Genomic DNA, 9,378 nt, shown 5'->3' with positions numbered 1-9,378 from the left:
GAAAATGAAAAAACCCCCAAAACCTCCAGCCTTGGGGAATTAGTGCTGCATATACAGCTGCAATGGCCCAGGAAAAGAAAAAATTGAGAGATTTTAAACTGTGGATGGCTGTGGCCAAAACCCCACACATCTTTAATTCCCAACTTTAAAAAAGACCTGATATTTCCCATATCCTACCTTATGGCTCTCTAGGACTGGGATCAAACCCTGAAGAGCTGGGGTAGCAGTTTTCTGCCACTGTCAGGGGTTATGGCTGTCTGATGGGGTGGGAAGGAATACTACAAGAAAAGGAGGCTTAGGAATTTGCCTTGGGAACTTTGTAACCATGAATTGCATACACTGAATGCTCTCAGCACCATACCAAGCTTATAACAAGCACATGTAATGGAATATACATTTATTCTGCTTGTATTTCTTTCTTCAAAATGTGTTGCCATAAACCTGCTAGGCTTCTTAAAGCTTAGGATCCTGTTTGTTTAAGATGCTCTTTTCCTGCTGGAGCACAGGGAGCTCAGGCAGTGAAGCTCTATACACCAGTCCCATCGATTCCTGCTATCATGCTGAGGAGAAAAATAAGATAATCTCACCAGACCCTGCTCATGTCACGAAAATGCATAGGCAAGACGGAGCACATGGAAAAGCACCTTGTCTCAGCACAAACATCCCCCTTGATTACGGCAGGTTTCCATCCACAGGGACACCAGCTGCGTTGCTGGTCCCTGGGGCGAGGTGATATTTCTGGCATTGACAGCCCAGCTGTGGATGTTTGAGCAGGTCTGGCCCATCCCAGCAGGAGTTTTCCCTGTGGGACTCTGTGTCTGACTGCAGTGAGTGGGAGCCAGAGCCTTCATGCTCAGGGGTAGTGATCTAGCACTGAGGGAGTGAAGAATCACAGAACCACAGAATATTCTGAGCTGGAAGGAACCCACAAGAGTCCAACTCTTAAGCACCAGAGCAAACCCAGTGGGCTGCCCCCAGGCATGGGTCTTGCTCATACTTTGGAGGAAGTTTTCCCTCATCCAAACACACTCAGTACAGGGATCTCACCAGCATTGCAGCAGGCAGGTCCCTCAATGCCTGCCCCAGAAGCATTCAGGAAGTCAACCCTTGTGTACAATGAACCCTTCTGAGGTTTGGGACCTGCTTTCTCCCAGGCATGGGACCAGCAGCCCATATGCCCCATGCAGCTTGCTCTCCCTTGACAGGCGGCCCATTGCTGATTTTTCTTTCTGGAAAGAAGCCTGATCAAGAATCTTGGTTTAAGCCTTGTTTCCAGGAAAAAGAAGAAAAGTGCACAAGGTTTTACTCTGTGCATATACAAATGCATGGATCTCACTTTGAATCCATACCAAACTTTGAATCCATCAGTCCAGCTCACCCAGGTTTGACAAAGGAGTTGGTATTTCCAGCTGCACTTACCTGCTGGGCTAAGCGACCTTGGAGGTGGCACATGCCAGGGGACCAGGTGGAGTGTGCCACATTCCCCACTGCACAATTCCCTCTTCTGGAAATCAGGGGCTGGAGGGACTGGGGCACAGACACTTGACTGTGTTTTACTGTCCTGCAGGGGGAGAGTAAATCTGTGGGACCCAGGAATGGAGAGGCTTGGGGGGTTCGCAGTCCAGACACAGCCAGAGATACCTGGCGTCTGCAGGTTTTGTGGGAACAGGCAGCCGGGTATTCATGCTCTCCCCAGGGAGAAGACTGAAGCATGAGGTCATGCTTTGTTGGCAGGGAACCCCAATGCCAGAGAAAACATGGAGACAGACCTCACAGTGCCCCAGGTTCAAGAAGAGCTTCAGCTGAAGCTTTCATTTCCTTAGGGTAATCCAACACCAAGACACAGATCTGTACCAAACCATCTGGTCATTAGCTCTTTTACTTGCTATTTCCCATCTTCCCTACCCAGTCCCCAGCATTCTCTCTGAGCCCACTCCACTCCTGGGCCATACAGCTTAAGAGGAAAGTATCTGCATAAAGTAATACCTTTTATAGTTTGCAGTTATATTCTGCCCTGCATATCTTCACATCTGCCACAGGTTTTTCTCAAGGTCTCAGCTCCACAGGCAGGACTCTCACATCCCCTTGGATGTAAATCTGAAATCACAAAATTATCTCATGCATTTTTCTTTGCTCTGGTTTCAATCTCCCTTCCCTTTTCCAGCATACTTCCAATATACAGAGCATGCTTCTCTGTGTTCATTTTCAACTATTTTCTATTTCCATTTTGGAGTATTCCTTCTCCTTGCTCTCTCTTTTTGTCTGTCTTTTGTCTACCAGTCCTCCTTTCCTCCTTCTGTCCTATTTCAAAATCTTCCTATGAGCCAAGCCTACTATCTGGAAAGAGTAATGCTGTCAACTTTAATAGGAGCTGAACTAACTCGCACGGCTTTCATCTTCCCATCTTTTTTTTTTTTTTCCCTGCATCCTCTGTCTGCTCTCCCTCATCCCAGTTCTTGCTTCCATTTTCAACTTCTCTGGAACTTACTTGAACTTTTCTTTCCATTACTTACCTCACACCCTTCTGCTCCAGCCCCTCCTTGAGTCTTTCCTCCATCTCACAGCAAACAATCTCCCTAATCTACCATCTCCCCAGCTACTGAGCACTTCAGTCCACACCCACCACTGTTGTATGGGAGAAAATAATACATATTAAGATTAGGATCTCTCTCTTGTTCTCTCCCCTTTCCTTCACAAACTATGCCAAAAAGGCTAGTGTGGGGTTTTGTTCAGTAGTTCTGCTTCTTCCTTCCCTGCCTCTCCCTAGCTCTCCTGGAGAAACAGAAAGCCAGGGATGTGGGTTACACAAAATCATAATTAGCCTGTTAAATACAGGAAAGATTTACTGTCTTGCTTTCTCCCCCAGAACATGACATGAGGCCTGATGTAACATCATCCAAATCCATGCAAGGACTGAAATGTAACTCCACAAGGAGCAGGAACAGACCCCAGGGAGAAGAGACTGGCAGAGGATGTGTGGAAAAAAGAGAACTGGATGGGAGAGAGGACTGAAGAAGATGGGAAAAAAAGGGAACATTAGAGGAAGCCCACATTACCTGACACATGATGTTCTCCCTTGTAATCAGGGTCTCCCTTGAAATCTGTATTTCACTGAAACAAATTGTCACTCCCTGGGAAAGTTGTTCTAGGTGGCTGATCTAGACAGTAGGGTAAAGGAGGATCCACTCATCATGATCTCAGCCTTTTCTTTCTTATAGTTCATAGCAAAGTCATTTCTCACAGCCACTGCTTCCCTCAAACTTCTGTACTATTCTGGGAAATGAAGCAGAAATGGGCAACTTTGTGCATCACCCAAACTAGATCACAGAAATACAAGCAGGTCCAGAAGGGATTCAGTAACCCTGACAATAACGAAAAGGACTGGATCCTCCTCCATTCTGCCCCCAAAACCAGGAGGAAAAGACAGTGATGTTTACTGGAGTATCTCCTCCTTCAGTGGGGCCAGGAGGGAAAGGAAACAGAAATCAGCATTAACGGTTGAGAGATGTGAGCATCTCATACCCTCTTCCTACATGAGAGAGAGCAGAGGAGATGAGAAGCGAGGATGAAAGCCTCTTCTAGGTTTTCCTGGGCTGTAAAACATCTGCCTGGGAAAAACAGTAGAGCTTAGGGTCGCTATGGGAGCAACATGGGGAGCAGAGGACTGAATCTAGCTCTGAGATTTCTTCAGAGATTTCTTCAGTTCCTCAGTGGAAGAGGGTCAAAGGTGAAGTAAATCTACATTCATGTTTTAGAAAACATGCTTCCAGCCCTGGAAGTTTGTCTAGGCTGCTGCAGGCAGGCAGTTCTCGAAAACACAGGGGCTAAATGTAAAAAACACAGACAGGAAAACCACCCCAAGCTGCTAAACAGCTTCTCTGAGAAGGAAAAGGAAAGAGACAGGAAGAAAGAGAATATGCAGAAAGAGAAAGAAGGAAAAAAACCATTAATTCAAAATCTCTTAATTCACAAAAATTCAAATCAGCTATGTTTTGTTAAGTAAATTGTGCTAGCAAGTTAGAACTGCCTTGACTTGCCTTATCTAGACACCACAGCCCTTTAAGTGCATCAGCAGTAAATTATATGCATTTGCCATGATGTTCTTGCAATAAGAATTAGGTTTCTGCAGGTTTTAGTTCTCCTCCTTTCCTATAGCAGGAGCTGAGATGGAAATGATGAACAACTTTGTTCATATGCTACTCACCATTTCCCCTTCCTTGATTACCCAAACTTTCTACTCCAGGCAGTGTAATTAGCAGCCCTTTCTGCCATACTGAGGCTTTGCAGCAGGTACATGACACCAGCTCATGTCCAAGGCTCAGCCTGTAACGCTGAATTCATGTGGTGTGGTTTTCCACGGACTTCCATAACTGCAGGGAGATATCTGCAGGAAGGAAAAGACAATAATTCCATGTCCATTCAGATGAATTACAACCCCAAAAGAATAATTGGAAACTTGCTTGCAAAAGTCAGCAGACTTGAGAAACAGCAGTGCATAGTTTGTGAAGAGAGATAATGATGTTGATTGTCACTAGAAGGAAAAGGACTGCAGTATAAATAATGCAAGAGGGAAGGAAGAAGGGGCAGATGAAAATAACATATTATTGGTCATAATCAATAACAATCATCATACAGTTTTTATGAGAACCTATCCTCCTGGAATAGGTGAAGGCATAGGAGTGTACCTCAGTAGCCTAAAAATTAGAATGTTAAAGAGAAGTAAAGCAGACCATGTTTTTACCACTTGTCAAGTAAAACACGGCATGTTCCTGAGTAATTAAGGCACTATGTCTGCTGGCAAAGTGTGCAGAGCATAATAGTGTCATCTGTATATTGAGGGAACTCAGATCTGCCAATTCAGAGAAAGTGGGGCTTTCTAGAAATTAGTAATTTCATCCTATTAATAATGAAAGGACTCTTCTCTCTTTCCTGAAAGAACATTTCCTCATTTTGTGTCGATTTCTTGAGGAATCCCCCCACATCAAACTTCAACCTGAAGAACTTTTGCCTAACGGTTCTGGTGACTGGCTGTGTCAGAGAGCACAGTTTAGGAGGCATCCTCAGAAAAGCCTTTACCTGATAAATTCCTCAAGTGGCAGAGATTATCTTTTCCCTAGTGCCCCCAAACTGCCTTTTCCTGCTGCACTGCACCAGTGACAGGTCATGCCTTTTGTTCTCTGTGCACCTCAGGGTGCTTGCCTTTCCTTTCCTTTCCCTCTGTAAAAGCATCTTGATTTCTAGTGGAAACTGAAGGATACTTACATGTCTTATTTCATCCATGAAACTCACAAATAATGGAAGAGATCTTTAAAATGCATTTGTGTTTTCTCTGCAGAGAAAACTGAGAGGACTGAGGTCAAAGACAACTCACCATCTCTCCAACATTAGTCAATGTGAGGCATCCATACTTAGCTTTGCTTCACATCCTTTGGTATTCTCATTCCTAAACACTTATATTTGCTACCTTGAAGCTGGAGCAAAGGTGACCCACTCTCCTGCCTTTAAAGGCAATTTAGAAAAAGGGAAGACATTGCTGTGCAACAGAAAGGATGACTTGGCAGTAGATGCTCTGTCAGCATGAGTCATGCTGCTTTCCTAGGAAGGGGATCTTACCCTGCACTGGACATGTACCAGATCACTTTTTATTAAAGTTCAAAATACTGTCCTGTAAACCATGCACTGACTCAGTGACATTCAGGATAACTGAGTGGAAGGAAGACAGTGTGCAGCTTAGCCAACAGAGACTGAACGATCAAGCACCCTAGGTAGTCACATTGTGTTCCCCTCAATATGCTCTGACAGTCCACAGACAGCTGGTTGGTCATATGGTGCCAGTCTCTTTTCCCTGCTTCTAGCTGCTACATGATATTAAAAGGAGCAGGAAGGAAGGGAAATCTCTACTTAAAATCATGTATACAAACAATAGCTGCATCAATGCAGATGGAAGGGGATTCTGTCCAAAACACACAGTCAAAAGCAGCAAGTGCTTCAGAGTCTGACAGCCAGTCTCTCCTGATCTTGACTTTCTTGGAGAAAGCCACTGCACCTGGAGATGTCTCCTGAGAGCTGAGTCAGGGGAGGAGGAGGAGGGAGTTGGTGTGGTAGCCCTGAAAGCCCAGCCCTTGATGCAGAGGGCGGCTCTCACTGCCACCAACGTCATCAACATCCTCCCCCTGTGTGACTGTGTGATTCAGGCCATGGGGCCCTCAGCCACGTCTCTGATGGGAACTCTTCTCCAGAATTATCTGGGTAAGTCATTTCACACATGCAGACCAAAAGGGCACTGTGGACATCAAGGCATCTTCCTCATCCTACGTGGTGACTCCAGGTCAGATGAGGGCATTCTCATACTTTCCATTCTCTGTATGAAGGAAAGCTGGGCAGAAAGGTTGGAGGAACACTGTGGATTAGCACTATTGTTCCCACTGCGGTGGATTCCTTTCTGCTTCTCCTTCTCATGAAAGCAGCATCTTCTGGCAAAATCAAACTCCCTCCTACTCTTTCCTGGTGGTACAGGCTCCTGCCTGCAACCTCCTGTGTTTTCCAGGTGGCTGCTTGTCTTGGGGTGACTTTATGATGTGTATCCCATATCGCTGCCCTATGCCCAGAATTAATTTTGTGCCTTTCTATGCCTTTAAACTGAGCCTGAGAGGGGGAAGGAAAAACTGAGCAAAACTTTCTCAAAGCAGTTTCCAGCTTGTTCAAGGTCACACAGAGATAGCGACTTTTTTTTTCCTCAGCTGCTTTCCAGTCAGCTTTTGGCCAGTTCTTCAGCTTCTTTTTCTCCGGAGAGAGACTGAGAGTTGAACTTTTTTTTCCCTTCCCTGGAATTTTGGATTTTCTCCCTTTTCTACTGGACTGCTTCAACATCAGAGCACATCAGGAGGACTTTCCACCAGGCACGGAGGGCCTGGCCCTGGGCCAAGCCCCAGCTCCGAGGAGACCAAAGGGAGGACTCTGACACTTTCCCAGGTTTTTCCTCCACAGCGAGAGATTTTATTATTTAGCATTATTTTCCTTTTCCTGTGTGTTTGTTAAATAAATAGTTTTTATCTCCTTCACTTTCCTTCGAGGAAAATTTATTTTTCCCGAACCTGGTGGGGGAGGGGTGGTTGTGCCTTCTCTCAGAGGATATATTTCAAAATTTGGGCCAAACCGGAACACTGCTCTAAGAGCAGGGAGGGAACGGAAGCAGAGAGTCAGAGTAGGGCATGACAAGGCTCCAGTGCCACAGGGAGGGTATGAGAGGGAGGCTGGCTGGGAAAGCCATTGCCATGCAGTGCTACCTACCCAAAGGAGAGAATTAGGTAAAATTTGCTGGGAGAAGCTGCCTTCCTTTGCTCTTCATCCATGATGGTTGCAGCAACAGCAATGGAAAATCTTACCTTGCACAGTGATGTGGAGGCAAGAGAAGAAGTCTGGTTGTTCCTGTACTGCAGCCAGATCCTACCTCCTGCAGAAGGCGAGGTGAGCCAGAGGAGAGAACTGTGCCAAAATTTGCACTCCACTAAACCACAGCTCCCATGAGAAATGGTTTTAGCTTTTGTAGTGGTCTCATAGCATGTCTGCTGAGAAGCGCTCCCCACAAAATACTCTGCCTTTTTACCCACTGGCACCTTTGAGGGGTAGCAGAGACCTTATTGAAGCTCCAAGTAGCTTCAAGATCACCTCTCAAGGTTTCTTTAAGAGTGGTTCAAGTCACTTCAGGAGCAACCTGCTCTCCTGGCTCTCAGTCTTCTGGTCACAGCTTTATTTTGTATGGCATCCTTTAATTAGAGAGCAAGAGAGACCTTGTGCTCAGGGCGCTCCCAGCGAGAGCAAGTCCTGGGCTCCCATCCCTGCATCAAGGCCTGGGACTTGGCGTGTGTCAGTGCCTGCACACAAAATGAACCAGGGCTCCTGTTGCCCCTTGCTCTTTCCCTCACACACAATTCAAAAGTATTAAACCCTTTCATATCAAGCAAAATTGCTGCCACGGTGTACTCAGCATTGTTGTGCCATGGAATCTTGTAGGTGTTCTCTGGGAAGCTGGGACACCAGCAGAGGCGGGACGGCAGCAGCGCTGTTGGCTGTGCTCTGAAGGAGCTGAGGGTCTCGCTCTTAAACTCCATGTAGGAGCATCTCTTCTTGGCCATGGCTCTTAAACTCTGAGACCTCTTAAACTCTCGTGGCCTCCTTGGCCATGGCCACCACGAGGGGACGGAGGCAGCCAAGAGCCGGCGGGGTGAGGTGTGAGCTCAGTCTCCGCAGTGCTTGCTGTCCCGGCTGCCAGGAGGGCGGCGTGGGGACCCGGCACTGCCTCCTTCGGGACTGCAGGCTCTGGCGCAAGGAGCCGGCGCCTGGCAGAGGTGGCACATCAGTGCTCGTCCTGCCCGGGACGCCAGCCCCGAGCAGCCGCCAGTTTCAGTGATACTGAAACTCATCAGCATACAAACCTCTTCTGAAGATGGGACTCAGATGACACTTTCACAACACGCTTAATCCAATCCACTTGGAAGTGGCTGCCAAGAGGGGAGGTCCCACTCAGCCTTCTGGCAGCCCGTTCCCAACCCTTCCTCCAACACCAGCCTGCAGCTATTGCAGCTACACCTTCTGCCGCACGAGGGAATTAGTACAGCTGAAAGATTTTTTCCTCTGCTAATTTTGATCTGGATCAGCTCCTTAAGTCTGGTAACTCCATTGCTGCATGAGTGCTGGTGCCAGCACAACAGAACCGGAGAGTTCACAGGGCTGGGATGAGGGTCAGGGGACAGCACAGAACCAGCTCTCTTGGCACGGCCTAAGCTTAAACTAGTCAAGAAATAGTCACTGCTGCGTCTTAAAATAAAAAAACCCTTCAAAAATATTGTGTTCTTAGTTTGGTTGTTGAAGTTAAGGCTTTCATGACTGTATTCACCTGGATGAGGAATTATTTTAGTCTTTGCTAAATACCATATACCAATACCAGTGAAAGTGGAAAGAAACCTACTGCCTGCTTCATTACAATCAGACTTCTCAACTTCTTTAAATGAGGCATTTTTTTTGCATCACACTGAACTTGAACACAAAAGCCAACATCAGAAATGCAAAGGCCATGATCTGCCAGCTCCCCTAGTTTAACTCGTCTCTGTTCAGGCTTGCTACAGGGTGTGTTTTCCTCCCAGTGTGCGATGCTACAGTTAATACAAATGGCAATTACTAGGGCACGTCAAAAGAGGAGCACTGCACACATTAGCAACAGAAACCAGCTTTCTGCATTGTTGGCTCTGCCTTCAAAACAGCTATTTAGACACTGGTATTTCTCAAAGTATGGATTGGTGATCAGCCATCACTACTGAAACTTTTTAAAAAGAAAAGTGTCTCCACATAAAAAACAGCAGGTTAATAAAAGAAGTCAAG

The 9,378-nt window shown here is 46.4% G+C and overlaps 1 long non-coding RNA gene across 1 annotated transcript; it reads right to left on the bottom strand.

Moving 5' to 3' along the window:
• Positions 1-2,024: 2,024 nt before the first annotated feature.
• Positions 2,025-7,621, bottom strand: LOC125317086. The gene is made up of 3 exons (XR_007199937.1): positions 7,386-7,621; positions 4,205-4,384; positions 2,025-2,097 (listed from the first exon to the last, which is right to left on the bottom strand). It is a non-coding gene; the product is annotated as an uncharacterized LOC125317086 (long non-coding RNA).
• Positions 7,622-9,378: the final 1,757 nt, after the last annotated feature.

The sequence above is a fragment of the Corvus hawaiiensis genome, chromosome 2 (genome assembly GCF_020740725.1).
Source record: "Corvus hawaiiensis isolate bCorHaw1 chromosome 2, bCorHaw1.pri.cur, whole genome shotgun sequence".
NCBI lineage: Eukaryota > Metazoa > Chordata > Aves > Passeriformes > Corvidae > Corvus > Corvus hawaiiensis.
Note: the sequence above shows the minus strand (reverse complement) of the source record. Positions and strands in the feature narration are given on the sequence as shown.